Genomic DNA, 23,181 nt, shown 5'->3' with positions numbered 1-23,181 from the left:
TGTGTGTGTGTGTGTGTGTATGTGTATGTGTGTGTGTGTGTGTGTGTGTGTGTGTGTGTGTGTGCGTGCGTGCGTGCCTGCGTGTGTGTATGTGTGTGTGTGTGTGTATGTGTGTGTGTGTGTGTGTGTGTGTGTGTGTGTGTGTGTGTGTGTCTGTGTCTGTGTCTGTGTCTGTGCCTGCGTGTCTGTGTGCGTACAGTATGTGCTTTGCTAAGTGTCTATGACAAAAGGCTATCTACAGATTCATGGGCGTATTTCCTTATTTCCTATAATGCGTTTGCACAGGAACTGTGCATGAGGCAGTTTGCTTGGAGCAGATGGCGGGGGACCAATCCTCCATTGCGGTGGAAACCAACTAATTGGTTTTAAGTAAATCGATATGGGCTGGCAGCAACCCACAGTCCCTCGCAGTCCATCAGTCTCATTCTGCAATTACCTCATTGATTGCCCAATGCTAATTGAAGGGCTCATTATTATGGGTTTAACCAGTCACCACAGCAGAGTTCAGGGTAAATATGAGAGGGATATATACTGGCTAATTAGATGCTTCTTCTTCTGAGCTTGAGTTTCATTTATGTATATGCCAAAATCTAATGCAATCAGCTGAGATGGATGATAAATTAGATCTAACCGATTTCCATATGGACATAAAGATAAGGCATTGTACACGGTTTCACATTGTTTTTATAATCATGAGACAATTTAGAGATTGTCGGTTAATTAAGCTTCTATGAAAGGAAAGGTTGGAGGAGAGGCTCTCACCACAGAGGGATCTCATGCCTGTATAACTGTGGTAATTATTTAATGAAATTCTAAATCATTCAAACACAAAAAAAGTTGTTGGAGAAAAACAATGTTTAATGTATGATTATGGTAATAACAAAACATTACACTAGAATCAGTTATTGGTATTAATTAGATCACATATTATAATTTCTGGTTAAAATATTAGGCATTCTTTCCTAACGCCTTTATTAGGCTGTTTCGCAGCTAGCTAATGCTGCTGTGTCTAAAGCTAATCAAATGGAAATGAAAGTCAATGCAAGATTCATCAAATCCCATCGAGCCATAGTTTGTTTTCAACAGGTTATGAGAGAGAAGTCGTTGAGCGTCGATGCAGCACAACTGCAGCCCCCGTTGGTGCCGAGCTTCTCCCATGGGCCTCTGTTAAAATTGACCTTCTCCGCCTTTCATCACGGCAAAATATCCCCTCAAAGAATAATAAGGGCACCAGACACATTAATTAGAAGCTCTATTTGGATAAATGTCTGCAAGGAACGTGAGGCTGTTATTAATATTTCATATATTCATATTCAAATAATTAAATTCAATTTTTCATATCGGGAAAATGGCACGTCTACATTAGCAAGTGTGGGCTTCCTTTTTTCCCTTTTTTCTCTCGACTTCATTCTCAAGCATGGGCTTCCTTGTTCCCCGTTCTCACATCTCTCCCTCCTGTGCTGATTGGGACAGGCCTGCAGCTGGCTGTGAAGGCTACGAAATGACTGTTAATTAAAGAGCTGACAGTTCTCGTGTGGGGCGCGGCGCGGATCACTCCCTATCTCAGGTGTTGGCGTTCCTCGCGCGGCGCCGTGTGCATGTGTTTGCCATGTGGAGTGACCCTCTGCAAATGGGTTTTATGTTACATCTGGCAGCAGTCAGAAACATTTCTGGTGTGTCACTCAATCACTCTTGATGAAAGCGGAGCCCTACTTGATATCAGGCTTGTCCTTGTTCCCCCACAGCATCTCCACAGCCGAGCTCTGTTTCTGTCCCCTGTCCAGCCAGCAATGACATGAATTTGCTGGGATTAAAGAGATTAACCTTTCGACAACAGCGTCAACGCAATCCTTATCAACACCCATCCCTCCCAGCATCACCCAGTCTCTCCAATGCCGACCACCTGGTCCAGGCTAAGCCCTGATTGAAGGAGGGGGCTGTTGCCATGGGAGACAGGAGATCACGTCCCTGTGTGCACAGGAGGAACTTCATCAACTCTGGGTGACCCCCGGAAACACAGGTGCAACCTCAGCGCCTGAGCTCTGTTTGACAGCCCCCCGCCCCCCCCCCCCCCAACAGTCGACACCTTGACAACCCAAATGTGTCCTTTGGCCTCCACACTGGGAGCTAATGGGCAATGTGGGGGGACTGGAGGATGTGAGGAGAGCTCCACTGGGAGGGATGGGAGGAGATGAGGAGGACTAGGGCAGAGGTGTGATCTGGGTAGCAAGGAGGGAGTATTTAGGTTGTGTGAGGGCTAACAAGAAATTGAGCACATTTACTACTTTACACTGCAATTTTCCATTGAAACCTATTTGTGGTGCATCTGTGAAAGTGGAAATTGGAACAGCTTACCCTGTTTATGTCTTGTTTTGTTTTGGTATAAATACAAATAATAAATTCAAAGGCATACAATGGCAACATATGTTTTGATATTCAGAATGTGAGTGTGCAGTGTCCTCTTCCTGGGCCGCTTGGATGGGGAAGTATCAGGGAATGTTTAGCATGCAGTTCCCTTACTGGTTTGGACCTTTTCTTGGCTCTGTGCCTCTGAGTGTAATTTGGATGAGTGCAGCTTGCTTGCCTTTGGGCTCATTAACAACAATATAAACAGTAATTACTGTGATCGCCTAATTAATTAATTTTAAAATGTTGCATGGTTAAAAAGCATGAGAAAATCTTTTCCAAGATAACAATTTTACGGAATCATTGTTGACATAATTAGCAATTACATGAACCAAAATGCAACCAAAATAATGAAAATACTGTTTAGTTTTCTTTTCATTCTTTTATTTTGTATCTAAGCTTGCTATTCCTGTAATTATCCTCTTTCTGATCCAGTATTTTCTCAGTGTGACAGCTTTGCTCTCCTGATAAATGTAATTCTTCCCCCTGGACAATTTTGTTTTAAGGCTATTTTTATAATCCTCTGATCACAAAGCTTTATTCAGTGGTTATTGTAGGGAAAAGAATGGTCATTTGGGCTTCAATGCTCCATCAGTCATATCTACTTAATTGGTCAGTTAATTGTGAACTGAGTTAACAATAATGAACATCCACAGAACAAAGAGGGATGTGTTGTGGTTTAAGGCGATATGGATATTTGAAAGAAATCTTCACATTTCACTGTACCCCAAATGTATCAGATTTCTTAAATATAACATTTGAATTAGCAAAATGTTAAAATTTGGGGTTAATTGATATGATCCATAATGTGGACAGTAATATTCCACGATATGCCAATAAAGATTTCCTCCCCCCCCCGGCACGCAAGCGGGTAAAAATATTTGCCACCCCCCCGCACGTGCACACGCCCCATCTTTTATAGATTATTCTTTCAGAAATGTTTTCCTAATATGTAATGAATGTACTGTAAAGAGTTAGTCTAGAATTTGCTACAAGCAAACATAAATACATATTCACAAGATGGTGCTAATTGCTGTAAACAATAATACAAGTAAAAAATACAAAAAAGAAAAAGAAAATATTTAATTAATGGTAAGGACATTTGTGTCAATTGTGTCAACACTGTGTGTGGTTCATGTGTCCTATAACCCTGCCACAACCCCATTTGACCATTACCCTTGATTACTTCATCTAATGAGAGTGTCTTAGATTTATGCACAGACCCCCTAGTTTAGTGGATGGCCCACTGGATATTCTCACAGTCAATGCAAATAACTGCTTGAGTGCATTGGCTATTAACACATGGCCATGAAAGAGCCTCTCCCTTATCCTTCATTCCTCTTCACTCCCTTCCCCTCCTCCTGTTATAGGCGACAGGAAGGGTAGCCAATCCTGGTCCAAGTCCTGACACAGTACAGAAGTGAAAACTGACAGAGTGAAGAGAAAGTGTGTGTGTGTGTGTGTGTGTGTGTGTGTGTGTGTGTGTGTGTGTGTGTGTGTGTATGTGTGTGTGTGTCTGTGTGTGTGCGTGCGTGCGTGTCTGTATTTGTCCCTCTCTGTCCCTCGATTGCCTGAATCAGTACTCAAAGCTCCTTTCATGCATAAATAAAGTTACCTGACACTGACACTCTCTGGGGCATCATAAACATACTGCATGAATATTTTGGATGCAATTGTGTATCCAAATGCTTAAAGGATTTAATTGCGTCCATACATGTCTACATCTGGGATACTAGTGGAGTGCAACTGATTTGAGTGAGAAGCATGCCATGGACAGTGCTGGAAGTATAAAGTTAAACTTGATCACCATCTGCTGGTCAAAGGCATCAACATCTACTACGAGCACGAGGACATTTTAAGGTGTTCAGTCAGAATCTCACCTCTACTGTATACGTTTAGGTACTTAAGCTCCTTGAACAAAATCCTAATTAATTGCTTCAAGCCAAACTCTGGAACAATTTAAATAACTAATAATGTTTTTCTATGTTTTGAGAATTATGTCCCAAGCTTCAGCTGGTACAGCATGTGGTACGGTGCAGAGCAATTTAAACAAGCAATTAATTTAAACAAATGTATCAGTGGTAGCAATGATGCCATGTGCCAGAGAAGTTCATACCTGTATATAATTAGCCTTTTTTTGGGGGGGGGGGGCTGGTAACAGCTGTAGTGATGCAGTAACTAACACTGTTATTATGTCAACCAGACTAGTGATCCCAAGAGCAGAGACAGACAAGAGGCAAATGGAGAGTTAAACCCAAGGCTGGGTGTATTTATTGTTTCCAGGGTATAGCTTCGATAGTGAAGCAGGCAGGTAAGGAGGGGCAGCAGGCATGGCAGGACAGGCAGGTAGTGAGGACAGGCAGGCAGATGGGGAGGACAGGCAGGCAGATGGGGAGGGCAGGCAGGCAGAGCAGGGGATTGCAGGCAGGTACAGAGTGTGTGCATGCAGGTAGACAGGGCAGGTACTTTAGGCAAGAGGCTGGAGTCAGTGGCAGGAACCAGGCTGGAGTACTGCAGACACAGGGAAACAGGAATTAGTATACGTGTGAGTGTGCTGGCAGAACAGTATTCGGGAAGGGCTGGAAGCATGACTTAACGATGAAGCTGAAGCTACGATCTGGCAGAGTGGTGAAGGCTGGACCGGGTATGGAAGGCTTACGATGTGGTAATGAGGAACAGCCGGACACCTGACTCCACTCCTGTAAATTAGAAAGAGGGAGAGAGAGAGGAACTGCCGGCTACCTAGGGCTACGTTCACACTGCAGGTCTTGATGCTCAATTCCGATTTTTTTACACAGATTTTGTTTGGCAGTTCACATCACTTTTAATAATGTAAAAATGTGACCTATATTTGACCTACGGCCTAATTGACTCCCGTGTGAACATTCCACGGCCCTGAACAGACCTGCATGTGCAGAAGGACAGCGCACTGTTTACAATAATAATAATAATAATAATAATAATAATAATAATAATACATTAGACTTATATAGAGCTTTTCTAGACACTCAAATACGCTTTACAAACTGAAAAGATCGAGTAGTAAAATAAAATAAATAAAAAATAAAGTGGGTTATAAATAATGATATAATGGGTTGCCAGATGGGGCGGGTTACCGATTTTGCGGTAAATTATAAACTGGTTAGGCTGTAAATTGTCAATCCCACCTGGCAACCCTGAGAGTCAGGGGTGTACCAACATTCAAATACGCCTGTCGTGTTCAATTTTTTATCCGATTTCAATGTATGACACATCATTTGAAAGCTTACAATCTGTAGTTTAAGCACATGCAAACAAACTGAAAAATGACTTTGCCTTCTCGTTGCACATTTCACCAGACCGCGTCACCTATGTGTTACCTCATTGCTCGCCTTCGCTAGTTGCCTAACTTTCCCAGCATGCAACTCGTTTTGATCACCTGTGCCAGCAAGGTGTGTACATACATCTCCTGATGCCTCTGGACACATCTTCAGTGAAGAAGCGGGAGGCGCGCGCTGCTGGAAGAACCTGTGTTCACTCGAGCTGCACGTAAAGGCCTTGTCCACACTACACCGTTTTTTTTGTAACCGGGGTTTTCCCTAAAAAAAAGAATCGCGTCCACACAATCACAGTTATAAAAAAACACCATCCACACAAAACCGCGAACATTGTTTAAACCGCGCCAAAAATAACCAATAGCGTCTGGCTGCGCCCCTTGGCGAATCAGAAGTCTGGAAAACAGCTACCATTTCCGGTCATTTCCGGCCAGGTGACAAGAACAACAACATCTAACAACAATGGCGCAACGTGGACGCGAATCGTTTATCTGGACTGATGAAGAAGTGGAGCTATTCCTCAATATCGCACTGGAATACAAGGTTAGAAGAACGCAGGAAAACGTGGACTGGGAGTCTTGCCAGTCCAAGTACGCCAACATCCTCGCTCTCTTCCTAGAGCAGTACCCTACCGAGACGTCCTCAGACTTTCCTCATCGCAAGGAGGATATAACTCGGCCCATCATCACCAACAAACTAAAGGCCATTCGGGGGAAGTATAGGATAGCAGTAGACTCCGGTCGGAAACGCGGTCACGGCAGAGTGGTTCTACTGTACTCTGAACTGTGTGGGCAGATATGGGGTGGTTCACCTGCAACGACTACCATTCCATTCGGAATAGAAACGTCGGACGTTAGTGTTTCTCTTGACCAAAGCACGGATTCTGACCTCCCGTGTGCGGAAAGGTCTGATGGATCGGAGCTACCAGAACTACCAGAGACTGATAGCAGCGTGCCCCCCTCTGTGGTGAAGGAGAGAAGAGATCTACTTAATGTATGTATAATGTTCATATAGCTATGTATGTATAATGTTCAATATAGCCTAATATGTTTAGTTGGTGTCCATCATGCATGCAGAATCATGTCATTGTCTCAACATAATGTTCATAACAGCACATTATTGATAATGCTGGAGCAGATCACAGCCTATAGTCTACTGTTGATCAATAAGTAATGGACATAAATACATTCTCAATTCATGCCATCTCAGGAAGTTTACAGCAATGGAGTTGTTTTTTTCCTTAATATTTATTTTGATCTACTTCTTTCCAGGCTAAACTCAAGTCCCACAAACGGGACAGACTTAAAAGAAGACTTCCAGCTGAGACACAGTTGCTGCATGCAGTCGAGGAGGAAGACCTCCAGATGAAGAGGAGAATGATGGACATGATGGAGGCATCAGAGAGGCAGTCTTCTGAAAACTTAACCAGATTAACTACTAGTCTTGTATCACTTTCAAGCTCAATTGCAGAGGGATTTGCACTGCTGAGAGAAGCGATGCATCCACCACCACAACCATACCAAACCAGGGGTCCTTATGGACACAGCTATGATGCACATACCCAGGGCACATTTCATCCCACCACACCCCAGCGCACATTTACTCACAACCCAACACAGGGTGGATTTCATCAACGTTGTTCAAAGTAGTTTTAAGAACATTGTTAATGTTCACCTGTTGTTGAGGTGTTACATGTAAAATGCAAAATGTAAAGAGAGCTTGCAACACTTTTGTTGTATGTAGTGTAACCATGTAACCAATGTTGTATGTAGGCCTACACCTTTAAGTTTGTTTGTTTTTTACTGAAAAGGCAGCTCAATTAATATTACCTTGTAAATAACAAGAGACTTTTTTTTACATTTTTACATTTTTATTGTACAGTTTGTTTATGTTACTTTAAAAGAAGACTGCTGTCAGTCCTGTGGACTGTAAATTGTGTTCAATAAACAATATGAAAAAAAGAAAACAGCCTACATCAACTTAAGTATAAACTAAATAAAAAAGCATATAGAAGAACAGTCCATTTTAGGGATCAAGGAATTCAGTAAGGACTCTCCTAACCCTCTTTCCTTCTGTTGCAATGCAATCGGTCTTGTCTTTGTCATTGTCATTTGTCTTTGTCATGCTGAATAGCCTCGACGACTCTGCTCTCCTCCATTGTCTCCTTGTAGCCTCACAGTAGTTATGGAGCACGAAACAGGCATATATAACAAAGGGAAGGTATATTATGATATATGATAACAGGATAACATGATAACGTTACAACCGGATTCATTTTCAAGTTTTTGTGCAGCGGAAGCCGGCAAAGATATGAGCAAGATGAGAGTCTAGAGTGCAGGGTTGCCAGATGGGGCGGGTTACCGCCGAATGGGCTACTGGATTTATCGGTTATAGATTGGTTAGGCTGTAAATTGTCAATCCCATTTGGCAACCCTGCCAGAGTGACGTAAAAGTCGCATTAAAAGCGACTTGACAATTCAGACGGCGGGCGCGTTAATACCACCTCTGAACGCGACCCAGGTCGGATTTTAAAAAGTCCGATTTCATGTGACTTGCGCTGTTCCCACGGTCATGCATAAATTACACCTGAGTCGCGTGTCGGCAAAAAAATCGGATTTGGGTCACATTTCACTGCAGTGTGAACGTAGCCCTAGAGGTAGAGGGCATGAGTTATTATAGGTTGCTGTTGCGTAACTGGCGTGATTGTCCGCAACAAACTGGCCGTTCAGTGGGAGAAGCGCTGGCGTCTTTGGCGTCCTCTCCCTGTTCATTTTCAATGAGATTTTGTCCTTCCAGCGGTTATTTCAACCACGGATGGCATTGAATACATTATGAATAAAGTCATTAAAGAGGATACAATTAGCAAGTTACACGTTAGGCTGTAGAGTGAATCAACAATCGCACTGATGCTCCACTCGATCATGCACTTGAGTAAAAGGGACTCACATGGCCTAATCACCAAACTGTCAGGTTGATAACATGAACTGTTGGACGCAGTTATGTTTGGGACACAAATAGTTGTCTATGTGTATCTATACTGTGTGTAACTGTATTGAACATTATTGGTGATTGACTTTGTCAATCCATTCATATTGAACATGTAGGCCTATCGATTTCAGGGCACTACAAAATGAATTCCACTGGGACATAATACATTCTATAAATATATAATGCAATTGAAGCTGCAGTTTATGTCCTGTTTATGTTATGCTCCAAGATGCATTCATTACTTAGGGACAGAATACACTTTACAATGCATTTGGTAGCCTACAGGTTAATTATATTGATAGGGTCTTACTTATAGGGTCGCGCGACTGCGTTAATAGCACAGAATTTCACAATGACGCAATTGTATTATGACGTAATCACAATCTAGCCTAAATAATGTGCGTTTCGGGTAGTTTATGTCACAGTTTGACTTTCACTTATCGGAAGACGGTTGTGAGTCTAAGATGGAAAATAGAGAGTACGAGAATGTGAGTAATTTCCTACATTTAGTTTGTTAGAAGCTGTATTCCTGTCAAATGGATAACGGAATGCAATTGTTTTGTGTAATTGATTGGTGAATATTGTATATATTTCATATATTTGTATTTACTTGTAGTAAATAGTTAGATGAATTCCACTGGGACATAATACATTCTATAAATATATAATGCAATTGAAGCTGCAGTTTATGTCCTGTTTATGTTATGCTCCAAGATGAATTTCATTACTTAGGGACAGAATACACTTTACAATACATTTGGTACCGGTTAATTATATTGATAGGGTCTTACTTATAGGGACGCAGGACTGCGTTAATGTTATACCCTGAGGACTATGAACCTCACCTGTATAACATGTACTTACTCAGACAACGGCTGTAACTTGAGTATTTATTGTTATGTACTGTGGAGCCCCACGTTAGATCAACCTAACAGTACAACATGGCATTTTCAATACTCAGTATGCATAGCGTTAACAAAACCATGGCAACGGTGAATACATCACAGAGCACAGCATTTCACAATGACGCAATTGTATTATGACGTAATCACAATCTAGCCTAAATAATGTGCGTTTCGGGTAGTTTATGTCACAGTTTGACTTTCACTTATCGGAAGACGGTTGTTTGTCTAAGATGAAAAATAGAGAGTACGAGAATGTGAGTAATTTCCTACATTTAGTTTGTTAAAATCTGTATTCTTGTCAAATGGATAACGGAATGCAATTGTTTTGTGTGATTGATTGGTGAATATTGTATATATTGTATATATTTGTATTAGTATTACTTATTACTAGCTAATGCTAATTACTTAGCTATTACTTGTTTAAATCTTATAGTAATTATTATATTATTTTGTTATTTTGTTTATCTACGTTTGCAGGAAAAGTGCTATACAAATAATCTGATGAAATTTTGATTAAAATGTCTCTCTCTCTCTTTCTCTCTCTCTCTGTCTCTAGAGGTCAGGTGACCATCAGCAGGGGGATTCACCTAGGGGATTCACCCCATCACCATGCAGGGAGGTCCTTACAGTCTCCGCCCGCCCGCTGTCCGCTGACATCTGTCCTCTGACACGTCATCACAACAAGGCTGCCTGCAAGAGTCGGTGTGCCTCAGCGGTGGACAGAACTACAGACCCTGTGATCATCACTGTCCATGAGGACACAGTCAGGAACGTGTTTATCAGGCTGTTCTCACAGCTGAGCCCCCTGAAGCTGCAGGAATGGGACCTTGCGGATGACGCGCTGACCAAGCTGAGGAACGCAACGTGGGTGAGGGTCACCACCAAGTGGAGCAAGGCCAACGTCTGCCTTGGGGCCACAGAGGTGTTCCAGCTGGTGCTGGCGGTGCAGAAGAAGCTCCTGCAGAGGTACGGGGGGGAGGAGGCCGTGCAGGAGATGATGACGCACAAAGCCCCCAAGCTGGGGAAGGACATGGTGCGTTACGTGGTGAAGGGAGTTTCAGAGTCCATGGTTCCAGTGTCCATGGTTATTGGTCATGTCACCAGAGCAACAGAACCAACTAAGAGGGACTTTGACATTGGTCAGCTGGATGACCTTGTCCCTCACCTGTTGGTGAGGATGAGTCCTGATGGGAATGTTGGGACCCCCTTCGATCCCCGGGTTTTGTCCCGCACCGACCTCAACCTCCTCTCCCTGAAGGTCATTCTCATGACCCAGGAGCTCCTGAGCAGGGATCCTGAGGTCGTAGTGGTGGACAGGGTCGACACCATCCCAAAGGCTGCGCTGGACCTGATGGCCACCAACATCCACTCCACCATACTGTCGGCCGCTGGTTCACTGGAGGCGATTCACTCTGGCCTGGTGAATAAAAGCCTGTGGCTCCTTAACAATCTCACAGCAGAGCTTATTAAAGCCCTGAAGGCCTACCAGTGGACCAACAATGACACAGAGAGCCACAACCAGACGGTAAGACAAGCCTATACTATGTACCTTCATAAAGTTACCATAAGTTACATCAATATTTCATCTTGTTTTTAAATTGACATATTTACATTGACATACCCCAGCTCACGACCAACAGAAAATCTTGATGTTCTATTGCTATGTTTTTTTTGTATCTGCAGCAGAATGATCACGGGAAGAAGGGAAAGAAGAAGGGAATACGTGCCTTCTTCAGAGGAGCAGTGAACGCCATGAGGAGTTTTGTCCTCTGCTGCTGTGAGCTCTCCGCAGAGGACGACGACTACTACTATGTCCTCCTAGATTAAGCCTGGTCATAGACTGAAATGCATTTACACTTTTTGTAGAATTTGTAGAACACACACACACACACACACACACAAACAACTTAGCCCTAATCAATAAATTGTTGCACTGGAGATTTGCACTGTCCTTTTGGTCATTTTATTTTCAAAGTAAGTTTTGATGTTAAAGATTCACTCTGTAATAATTGGCATTATTGGAGTTGATCATGTTTTGTTATTAGACACGTTTAAATAAAATTTAAAAACTGTCTCTATTCCAATTGTGTAATAATAAAAGCGGCTCAATACAATTTCTATGTAATTACAGAGCAATTACAAATTGCAATGTAACAGCCATGTCAATGATAATGTAGTGAGTCGATAAGTATTAGCACAGCAGGCGCCCCTGAGTAGTAATGAAGAGCTGGACCACTAGATGGCAGTAGATACCAATCAATGGGGAAATCCAAAAGACTCCCAAACTAGTAACCAGATTAATTTCCAACTTTAAATTAGCACAGTGATAAATCCTATTCAACAGCCACTTACAGTTATTGGGGCCAGTTGCAGTTCAGTGGAAGTAGTATTTACGTCGGTTAGGGCATGTCTGTTGAAACCTACAACGAATTAATATGAATGTGATGCTCCACCCTCTTTACACCCAGGCATCCTATGACGTTGCCCATACAGGACAACAGCTATGGGTGCGTTCGTAAATTCGCTCTGGAAATCTGAGCAGCGCTCATGGAATGCCTCTCGTCCAATCAAAATTACTCGGTCGCTCTATGACGTTGTACCCAGTGTGCGCTCCGGCGCTCTCAGAGCAAATTTACGAACGCACCCTAGGTCTAGCTAACGTTTACGTTTCTATAGACGGGCTCAAACGCGCAGGGTGGCTAGGAATACTATATTGACACCTGTTGAAGCACGTGTTGTCTATTGTTTTGAAGTGTTTTTGTCCGTTTGCGAAGTACTTGTCAATTCAAGAGGACCAGGCTCGTCCACATTTTTGGACTTTCGTAAGTTTTCCTAAACCCCGAGCAGTGTGATAGCTGCTGTTTCCTTCCTCTTAACCGGTTAGCCAGTTAGCATAGCTACATAGGAAGTTGGAGTTGCTGTTGTTTTCCTGCTGCACATCTGGCACGTTAAATGTTAAACGTCCAGTTAGGCAAATAACCGCATTTAAATTCAAACTAAATGATATTTATTTATTTATTTATTTATTTAAATGATATTTATCGGGTGATAAAGTTACTTTCTCGTTAGCTATTCTCTACGACAATGTTGCATCCACGACGCACAGCCAAGCCTCCCCGAGGGCATCTCTGGTCTCATCTCTAGTCTCTCATCTCTGGTCTCTCATCTCTGGTCTCTCATCTCTAGTCTCTCATCTCTGGTCTCTCATCTCTGGTCTCTCATCTCTAGTCTCTCATCTCTAGTCTCTCATCTCTAGTCTCTCATCTCTAGTCTCTCATCTCTAGTCTTTCATCTCTGGTCTCTCATCTCTGGTCTCTCATCTCTAGTCTCTCATCTCTAGTCTCTCATCTCTGGTCTCTCATCTCTAGTCTCTCATCTCTGGTCTCTCATCTCTGGTCTCTCATCTCTAGTCTCTCATCTCTAGTCTCTCATCTCTAGTCTCTCATCTCTAGTCTCTCATCTCTAGTCTCTCATCTCTAGTCTCTCATCTCTGGTCTCTCATCTCTGGTCTCTCATCTCTAGTCTCTCATCTCTAGTCTCTCATCTCTGGTCTCTCATCTCTGGTCTCTCATCTCTAGTCTCTCATCTCTGGTCTCTCATCTCTGGTCTCTCATCTCTGGTCTCTCATCTCTAGTCTCTCATCTCTGGTCTCTCATCTCTAGTCTCTCATCTCTGGTCTCTCATCTCTGGTCTCTCATCTCTAGTCTCTCATCTCTAGTCTCTCATCTCTAGTCTCTCATCTCTAGTCTCTCATCTCTGGTCTCTCATCTCTCGTCTCTCATCTCTGGTCTCTCATCTCTAGTCTCTCATCTCTGGTCTCTCATCTCTAGTCTCTCATCTCTGGTCTCATCTCTAGTCTCTCATCTCTAGTCTCTCATCTCTGGTCTCTCATCTCTAGTCTCTCATCTCTGGTCTCTCATCTCTAGTCTCTCATCTCTGGTCTCTCATCTCTAGTCTCTCATCTCTGGTCTTATCTCTAGTCTCTCATCTCTAGTCTCTCATCTCTGGTCTCTCATCTCTAGTCTCTCATCTCTGGTCTCTCATCTCTAGTCTCTCATCTCTGGTCTCTCATCTCTAGTCTCTCATCTCTGGTCTCATCACTGGTCTCTCATCTCTGGTCTCTCATCTCTGGTCTCTCATCTCTAGTCTCTCATCTCTAGTCTCTCATCTCTAGTCTCTCATCTCTGGTCTCTCATCTCTGGTCTCTCATCTCTGGTCTCTCATCTCTAGTCTCTCATCTCTAGTCTCTCATCTCTAGTCTCTCATCTCTGGTCTCTCATCTCTGGTCTCTCATCTCTGGTCTCTCATCTCTAGTCTCTCATCTCTAGTCTCTCATCTCTAGTCTCTCATCTCTACTCTCTCATCTCTGGTCTCTCATCTCTAGTCTCTCATCTCTAGTCTCTGGTCTCTAGTCTCTCATCTCTAGTATCTCATCTCTGGTCTCTCATCTCTGGTCTCTCATCTCTAGTCTCTCATCTCTAGTCTCTCATCTCTAGTCTCATCTCTAGTCTCTCATCTCTAGTCTCTCATCTCTAGTCTCTCATCTCTAGTCTCTCATCTCTGGTCTCTCATCTCTAGTCTCTCATCTCTAGTCTCTCATCTCTGGTCTCTCATCTCTGGTCTCATCTCTAGTCTCTCATCTCTGGTCTCTCATCTCTGGTCTCTCATCTCTAGTCTCTCATCTCTGGTCTCTCATCTCTGGTCTCATCTCTGGTCTCTCATCTCTAGTCTCTCATCTCTAGTCTCTCATCTCTAGTCTCTCATCTCTGGTCTCTCATCTCTGGTCTCTCATCTCTGGTCTCTCATCTCTGGTCTCTCATCTCTAGTCTCTCATCTCTAGTCTCTCATCTCTGGTCTCTCATCTCTAGTCTCTCATCTCTGGTCTCTCATCTCTAGTCTCTCATCTCTGGTCTCTCATCACTGGTCTCTCATCTCTGGTCTCTCATCTCTGGTCTAATCTCTAGTCTCTCATCTCTAGTCTCTCATCTCTAGTCTCTCATCTCTGGTCTCTCATCTCTGGTCTCTCATCTCTAGTCTCTCATCTCTAGTCTCTCATCTCTAGTCTCTCATCTCTGGTCTCTCATCTCTGGTCTCTCATCTCTAGTCTCTCATCTCTAGTCTCTCATCTCTAGTCTCATCTCTAGTCTCTCATCTCTAGTCTCTCATCTCTAGTCTCTCATCTCTAGTCTCTCATCTCTGGTCTCTCATCTCTAGTCTCTCATCTCTAGTCTCTCATCTCTGGTCTCTCATCTCTAGTCTCTCATCTCTAGTCTCTCATCTCTGGTCTCTCATCTCTAGTCTCTCATCTCTAGTCTCTCATCTCTAGTCTCTCATCTCTGGTCTCTCATCTCTGGTCTCTCATCTCTAGTCTCTCATCTCTGATCTCTCATCTCTAGTCTCTCATCTCTAGTCTCTCATCCCTCTGTCGATGTTCACTCAACTATCGGTTGGTTCTAGGAATGTGAATCCGATACGCGTGGATTTAATTAGGGCTACAATACTATAGAGTCTGTCTGGCTAATGGTCACACTTCTCCTATCCTCCCTGTCATTGTGTTACAGGTGGTTGGAACCGTGTAAAAAGGGGGGAAATGTATAGGCTAGTTTATAACATTTAGATGTATATTTGATTTAGGGGTTGTGAATGTGTCAACTTACCCATTACATCATTATGTTTTCAGACTATTTAAAATATTGTTATGGGAGGGATATAGACATCAAAGTTAAAGACACATATTTCTATTCCTTTGTTTAATATTTTCAGGGTTATGCTAGCAAAAACCCACAATATAGCCAAGACAATCTCTGTGTCTGCCCAGGCTGTTTTGATTTTCACACACTAATTAGAAGCAGATGGGGAATTCTTTGGGGATTGTTACGTGTTGCTGTCACTAAAACTGAGTGTTAGGTCTCACCTCTGTGTTTTCCGGTGCCAGATATTTTCCCCTCACATTGTTTCTGTGTCATTACGTTCTACAGAAAACACAGATGATCAGACACCTGGGCCAGAGTCAAGCGCAGTGATACTCCCGTCACCTCAAATCAGTGTCATCAGGCTGAACACACAGAGAGGTATGTGATGTTGAACTTGTGATGGAAGCAGGGCAGGCGTCTGAATTAATATCGCACCCCCTGCCTGACAGACACATGAACTTCCATTGAGACGGTCTTATGATTGACCAGGGCCTCTGGTTTGCAGGTCAGTGGGCTGGGCCACAGTCAGGCCTACAGCATGTCTCAAGCTGAAGCTGTACATTCACTTACCCACCCTCATATGCTCATATACCCAGATCAGTATTTCTAAGGGCTGAGCAGGAATACAATTCGTTTCAGCAAGTGATTGACAGCACACACTTGGTCTAACAAATTGATTGAGATCAAATGACTGTAAATTTAATTGTAGTATTGTGTTTTGATTCCCCATTTATTTGATTAACTTTTTCAAAATTAAAATAAATTACATTTTGCCATTTAGCAGACGCTTTTAATCTCATTCGTTTCATTTCATACAGAGAAGCTCAGTTTTAAGCCAGTGATTCCCTCTTCCTCCAGGTGCTGTACTACACGTACTGTTGAGGTAACCCGTGGATGAAGGAGGACACCCCTCCTCTGTCACAGAGAGCACAGAGCACAGTTCCACCAGGTAAAGGGGACAACGCCTAAATCAGTCTTTTTGTATTATGCCGTTAAAGTAATTACTATGTAACAGCAAGTTAGTATCACGTTATTACAAGTACTCATGAATGGAATGTGAACTGTTACTGTACAGCCTTATACAATTTGTATACACGTATTAAATAAAATAAAAATCAGTATGAAAAAGGGTTGTTGACAGCAATGTAGTAGGCCATTCTTTTTTGTAATGCTGGAACTATTTATGAACAGCATATTATAGAGTAGAGTACGCCTGCATCCCGTATCAGAATATCACATTATTTTACTTGTTATAACTACTCGTTATAACTACTTGTTATAACCAGTTAATTTGCCAATGAACTGTTTGCCTCTGAGCCTTTCAGGTGTCTAGCTATTGATAGAGACCTGGCTCTGCCTGTCAGTCCCACTGCCTGTGCTAGCTAGATAAACCCACTGGTAGGCGTTCAATGGACTCATGTGACTGCTGCTCTTGGGCCCTCCATTGTTAGGTTGGTGGATACCCCCCCTCACCTGGAGGTATGCCACTCTATCATCCCCCCACAGCCTTCGCCCAGTCAGAGAGGAGAGGACCACTAGCACTGAGATCCAATGGGATCATCAGTTTTCACCACGCTTTCCACAATGGAACAGGATAATTCTGTTAGCAGAATCTGTGGTTTAATATTATTACATATGTTTTTTGGGACTGATTTCCGATCTTCTGCCCATACCGATATCCGTCTGTTGGGGTTTGTTTGTTTGCAATGAAAGTTAAGCATCTATATGCACCTACTTACTGTCCAGGAAGATTTGTGACAGTTTTCTAAGTATCTAATAATGAAACATAAAAGAGACAAAACTAAAGAATGCTGAGCTCAATGGATAACTGTTTAAAATAAGCTCTAACGGTAATTGAGTAATATAGCAGTCATGCAAATTATCAAAATCAGAATTGCTTTTATTACATCAATAACAACAGTATACAAAATCAACAATAATAGAATAAAGTAAATGAGTATGGTGAAAATAGAAACAAGTAGGATGAGGTGATAAGGTGATAGTAGTTGTACTACAGCGGGACCAGTTGTGTTGCTGTAGAACAGTAGTGCAAAATGCTGTGCAGGTTAGAATGACATGAAATGCAATATCATACAGTATGCATGCATGCAATGATATAGTTCAGATATGATACGGTACAGGAAGTTCAAGTAGTAGTCAGGTGGTGCAAAAATGCTGTGCAGGTTGCAATGAGATGTAATACATTATCATACGGTGTGCAATATGGTACAGATATGGAGCAGTACAGTGGCCTGGGGTGGTCACCGCGGTCTACAGTGCGCACATATGCCCATGTCGGCATGGGTTCGAATCCGGCCCCTGCTGACATGCCCTCGCTCCCTTCTTCTCCTTACTTTCCTGTCTGTCTTCACTATATCTGTCCAATAAAATGTGAGTGGGGCTGCCCCATTCAAAAAATCAGGTAGTGTGCAGGTAGTCATAATATATGTGTGGTGGCCTGGGAAAACCCGTCGGATGTCGCTGGCGTTCGTTTGTGGCAAAGAGCAAAAATAGATGGAAATCGCGATTTTGGCGATTTTGATATTATGTGGTATTCTAGTACTTTGAACTCCATACTACATTATGGTGAATAAACATTTTAAGAAAACAAAAGAGAAAGTACTTATTTTTATGTTTTTGTGGTGGGTAGTTTGCTAGCGAAACAACGTCACGTTGAACATGTCTCATTCTCAGTTAAGCAACGCACACACACATGAGCGAAAGGAGAGACGATACTTCCACCTGTGTTATTGCCAGTTTACTGATGCTCACAATAAGCATAAAGTAATAAAATCTTAACTAGAAGACACACAAATGGATCTGTCCCTCGCATACCGACGAGGCGAGCAGACTAACACCGCATCACAAGCAGACAAACGAGACCGGCCGATCTGCATAGGCTCCTCCCCCGACCCGGAGGAGAAAGGGGAGGATTTCTCCCCTTTCACTTTTTTTGACATGATACATTAAAATGCTCATAACTTTTTAAAATAAAGGGCTATCTCAGTCATTCAACCAGTTATGAATAGCTGAGAACTTCTAATTTATGGAAATATTAAAAAATGGAAATGTCAAAATGCCACCATGTGAAGGGTTTTCCCAGGCCACCACACATATATTATTAATGCAGTGGGGATGGTTTGGGAGAGACAGTCTTTTGCCTTCTATTTCGATTCCTTCTATTGCTAGAGGGAAATAGCTGTTCAACATCCTCTGGGTTTTAGCCCAGAGGGTAGGTTACCGTTTCCTCGATGGCAGTAGTTCGAACAGTTTCTGATTTGGGTGGCTGGGATCTTTGATAATCCTGAGGGCCTTACTGACACACTGGTCGCTGTAGATGTCCTGGATGGAGGGAAGCACCCAACTGCTGATCTTCTTGGCTGTCCGCACTACCCTTTGCAGCAGCTTTGGGCAGTGCAGTTCCTGTATCAGGCAGTGATACAGCCTGTCAGGATGCTTTTGGTTGTGCTTCTGAAGAAGGCCCCCAGTATCTTAGGCCCGAAGCTGAACTTTTTCACCCACCTGAGATGGAAGAGGCGATATGAGCTATAGCCATCCAGATCAACAGTAGAGTAAATCTTGGACAGTTTGAAACACAAGCTGGATTGCTTAGGCAATAAGTTTCCCTGGAGAAAACAACTGCCAACAATGTTCCGTCACTTTATCCACTTTATTATCCTTAAGGAAAAGTGAATGAATAAACAACAGGCGAAAAATAACAGATATCGCTTCTCTCCTCTCGTTTCTATGTCTGTGTATCTGTGTGTGTGTGTGTGTGTGTGTGTGTGTATCTGTGTGTGTGTGTGTGTGTGTGTGTGTGTGTGTGTGTATCTGTGTGTGTGTGTGTGCGTGTGTGCATGCGTGCCCTGCGCTGCCCCATCCCCCTTGTATTCTCTCACAGCTGCAGGAGGAAAAAGCATTCTCTGCCTCTGGCTTCCATGCGATCTGCTTAGAGACAAGTCCTCAGAATATTACTCCATTGTATACAGTACATATATACCCAAGTGCCAGGCATAGACATTTTGTTGTACATACGCAAGCAGTGCCAACGACAACTCACTGTAGAGAAATGTGGCTTGTGTTTTTTTGATCGTGGCTCCTGTTCATAGATGGGTTCACTGTAACGGACAAAATGAAAGTAAGATCATGTTTAGCAAGAAAATCTGCAGGTTCTGATTGGTGTCAAATCCAATCGGCCCATCCCTAATGAATAATCATAACTTCTGTACATTGAGACTTGCATTGTTTCTTACTCTTTGGCATGATGCTAGCCATTCTATTATCACCTTCTATGTCTCCTCTGTGTACTTTAAAAAGCATACCTGTCGTTTTGCATATGAGCTTAGGTTACCCATGGCGGTTGTAATGGTGTGTGTGTGTGTGTGTGTGTGTGTGTGTGTGTGTGGGTGTGGGTGTGGGTGTGGGTGTGGGTGTGGGTGTGTGTGTGTGTGGGTGGGTGGGGGTTTGGGTGTGGTTGGTGGGGGGGGGGGGGCAGACCAGTAGTGCAGAGCAGCAGTCTGTGGATGACTGAGTGGTGATACCTGGCCCTCTTGGTTGGTCAGGCCCCAGGCTCTGACCTCTGAGTCGTGACAAGTATGTACACTGACAGGCACAGAGACCCCAGTGAGCCTGTGACATTAACACGCTCGTCAAAGTGCTCGGTGAAATGCCAGCACCCCCTTTTCTGCTTTCCAAATTTGAATTTATTTATTAGTTGTCTCTTCAACATACGTATTTAGAATGTGAGAAGGCCGCTCTATCCTATAAAGCCCCAACCTGTTGCATGAAAGATGTAAGGCTGAGAATAAAGCTGTCCCCCCTCTGTCTTTACGATCCACTGAAATAGTCCAAGATGGTATCTGGCACGCAGCTTAATCGTTCGGAAATGAGCAGCTCTTGCTGTCCCCCGCTGACCTCTCCCGTGCTACCGTACCAGCTCTTCTGTTTCCATTACATAGCACGTCCCAGGACATCTGTTTTGGGGGATTCACAGGTCACCAACGCATCCTCGGCTCACCCAAGTGTCGGCCTTGCCTGGAACCCACATCCCTCAGCTCCCATTCAAATGTCATCTCGACACACCAGCTGGCTGGAATGCCTCGGACTCTAAAAGGTCAAGAGTGAGCCAACATCGATTATTTTAGGATCATGAACTGGCTGAAAGGTTTTCAAGGATGATACTGAATGTTCCAGTCGAGATGGTTTTTTTTCTTCCTTTTGTCCGGTCATGATTGCTGTTGAACATCAAACTAGCCCTGGTGTAATTATGATGAAGAGCTATTGACTAAACACTCAATCCCTCTCTCTCTCTTTCTCCCTCGCTGGCTCTCTCTTTGATGTACAATGTAATATCTCCAGATAATTGCAGTCTGTATTTCTCACAATAGCATTAGCTTTAAATGGCAATACATTATCAGGCAGTGACAGGGGGGACAACAATAGGCATGCTCTGCCAGCCATTTTCAAAAGCTGTGTAGTTATTTAGTAGTAAACAGCAAACTCTACGCCATTGTGTTAGTGAAAGTGGTCTCTTCCAACCTGTAGCATAAGCCTCCCAACAGATAGGGAGGGGGGGGCAAAGGTAATTGTGTCTTTCAAAGTCTCCATGAACCAATTTACACCTGTTGTAAGACTGTTTCCTGTGATTGGATCTCTACCCACATCCGCTTCGGTCTCAGTGGCGTGTGTGGTGGACACTCTGGAGAGGTGGCGATTATTAGATCCAGCAAAAAACACTTCGTCCTCCACCTTCTAAAGGATGAAATGTTCTATAGCAGTGTTTGTGTTATCACCAGTTTAATAACGTAGACCACACCTGTGTGAGTCTATTTACATCCCGGCGTGTCTGGGTTGGTATTCCATCAACGTTGCTAATTGAAAATTATAGAAAATTTACAGAAAATGTTGATTTGTGGTCAGAATAAGCCTGGATTTTCCTTTAGCAACGTTGATGGAATACCCCCCCAAGCTCACTGGGAATGTGTTGCCGTTAGGACTGCAGGCTGGGCTTTTGGACGTATCTGGTTCTCTCCGACATTCCCAATTCACCATGGAGCTCCGGACGCTTGGCGACACTCACCAGACAGTGATCTCAGGCATGCGGTTACGAACATCTCCACTTGTTATTGTTTGTGCAGCAAAGCCGTGCTGGGATAATAATAATAAGGCTGTGCTTTCAGCTGTTCCTTTCAAGCTTTACAGTTGACTTCTACTCCATTTTACAGAGGAGCACATCAGAGACCCAAAAAGGATAGGGTAGCTGCTTAGGTGATGTATTCAATTTATTTTGCAGAATGTTTTTTTATGTCAGCCATGTGGTGATTGACTATGGTGTGCTGAGTCTATTTTGTATGGTGTATTGAGTCTATTTTGAATCTATTTGTTTTGTCCATGACTTGTCTCCATCTGTTTGCACTGAATGCCGAAATCTTCACCACCACTCCCAAGATGCTAGGGTGTGTAGAGAACGGCCATTGGCTGATATAGATCCTGATGCTACTGGGTGGAACACAATCTCCCCAATAAAACAGATCTTGAATCTTCTTCCCATATAACCAGCGTGGTAAAGTAAATAACAGCAGCTAATCTGGGATGTTGTTTTTGGAGGCCGTGTTGCTAGCGTCGGATGTGTGACTAATCCCGTCCAACAGCTGCTAGCCATCATTATGAGGCCTATCGGACCTCGCAGTGCCACCTCTCCCACTCACACACACTCACACAGACACTTAAACAGAAGTTCAGAATGCTATATCCGCTACATACGGTTGCACTGAGCCGGTTGCAGAGGCGAGACCAAACGCTAAAGGCGTCAGGTATCACCTCTTCATTGATCGACAATGTATGGTGAGCACACTGGCGCAAAAGAGCTTTGAGACCTTGTAAAACGCAGAAAGAAAGCAATAACAGCACTTTGTTATTATGACGACAAACAGGACATGAACCCATCGATGAAAGGACGGATAGTAAGAAGAAAAGGTGCTGGCATTAGTGAGTTATTATCCTGAGAGTTGAGAACTTGGGTGGCTGAGATGCACTGACAGGCTCTGGCTTCACACCCTGCGCTGGCCCGGAGTCCAGACTCCAGTGGCATTCCCGGAATGAACATAGGGCTCCTGACAGCACACGGAAACGCTTTGAGTCTGGAGCGAAGTGCTAGCCTGCGACTTTGAGCCTAGTGTAGATAGTCAATAGCTAGTTTGGAGCGAGCCTCTCTCTGTAGCCTACAGAGGGGCATTCTCTTCGCCGACGGCTAGTGGTGGAACACACGTGTCAAGGTCAGGCCCTCTTCATGCTGCATATATGAATCACTTGATTGGGTTAATCAGTTCAATCTCTGGAAGTATGTGTTTTCCATCTTTGACACTCCCATGAGAAATGTGTAGTATTAAAGAATGTATTGATCTCTGTGGAAACATGTTTCTTTCCTGTAGAGGTTAATGTAAAACGTGGCTGGCAATTTAAGGTCATGCATGCATGTATAGATCTATAGTTTGAGAGCAGTGTGTGTAATGGCTCATAGTCAGCCATATACTTTGAATAGAGAGACGTGTTCCATTTTCCCTAGAGGTGCGTGTCAGGCGCACGGTCGATCTGCTTATCTTGACACCCATCATCCATTTCGATAGAAATCCACTGCAGTGACAGCAGCACATCCTGTCCATTTGCTGTTTGATGTGTTGATTGGAGCTGTTATCGGATTGATTTCCGAGCATGAACTCCTTGTTTTAGAAATGTCGTCACATAATAGAAGTGGTATCCATCCCGGTATTGGCCACGTGTGTCGTGTCCCAGATAGATAGTCACACATGAATGCTTTTTTGCATTTATTACATATATGTCCAGAGAGGCACTGCTCCACTGATGCAGGTGAACGCA

The 23,181-nt window shown here is 43.4% G+C and overlaps 1 protein-coding gene across 1 annotated transcript in view; it reads left to right on the top strand.

Moving 5' to 3' along the window:
* The first annotated feature begins 12,335 nt into the window (after positions 1 to 12,335).
* The window catches only part of ncalda (neurocalcin delta a), a 47,422-nt gene continuing 36,576 nt past the window's right edge, over positions 12,336 to 23,181 (top strand). Inside the window, exons 1-3 of the mRNA XM_080540895.1 lie at positions 12,336 to 12,435; positions 15,592 to 15,684; positions 16,165 to 16,255. The gene's annotated coding sequence lies outside the window, so the exon portion shown is untranslated. The remainder of the gene's footprint in view (positions 12,436 to 15,591; positions 15,685 to 16,164; positions 16,256 to 23,181) is intronic.

Source organism: Nansenia antarctica, assembly GCF_963989245.1.
Source record: "Nansenia antarctica genome assembly, chromosome: 10".
NCBI classification, from domain to species: domain Eukaryota; kingdom Metazoa; phylum Chordata; class Actinopteri; order Argentiniformes; family Microstomatidae; genus Nansenia; species Nansenia antarctica.
The sequence above is the reverse complement of the archived record's forward strand: the minus strand, read 5'-3'. Positions and strand labels throughout refer to the sequence as shown.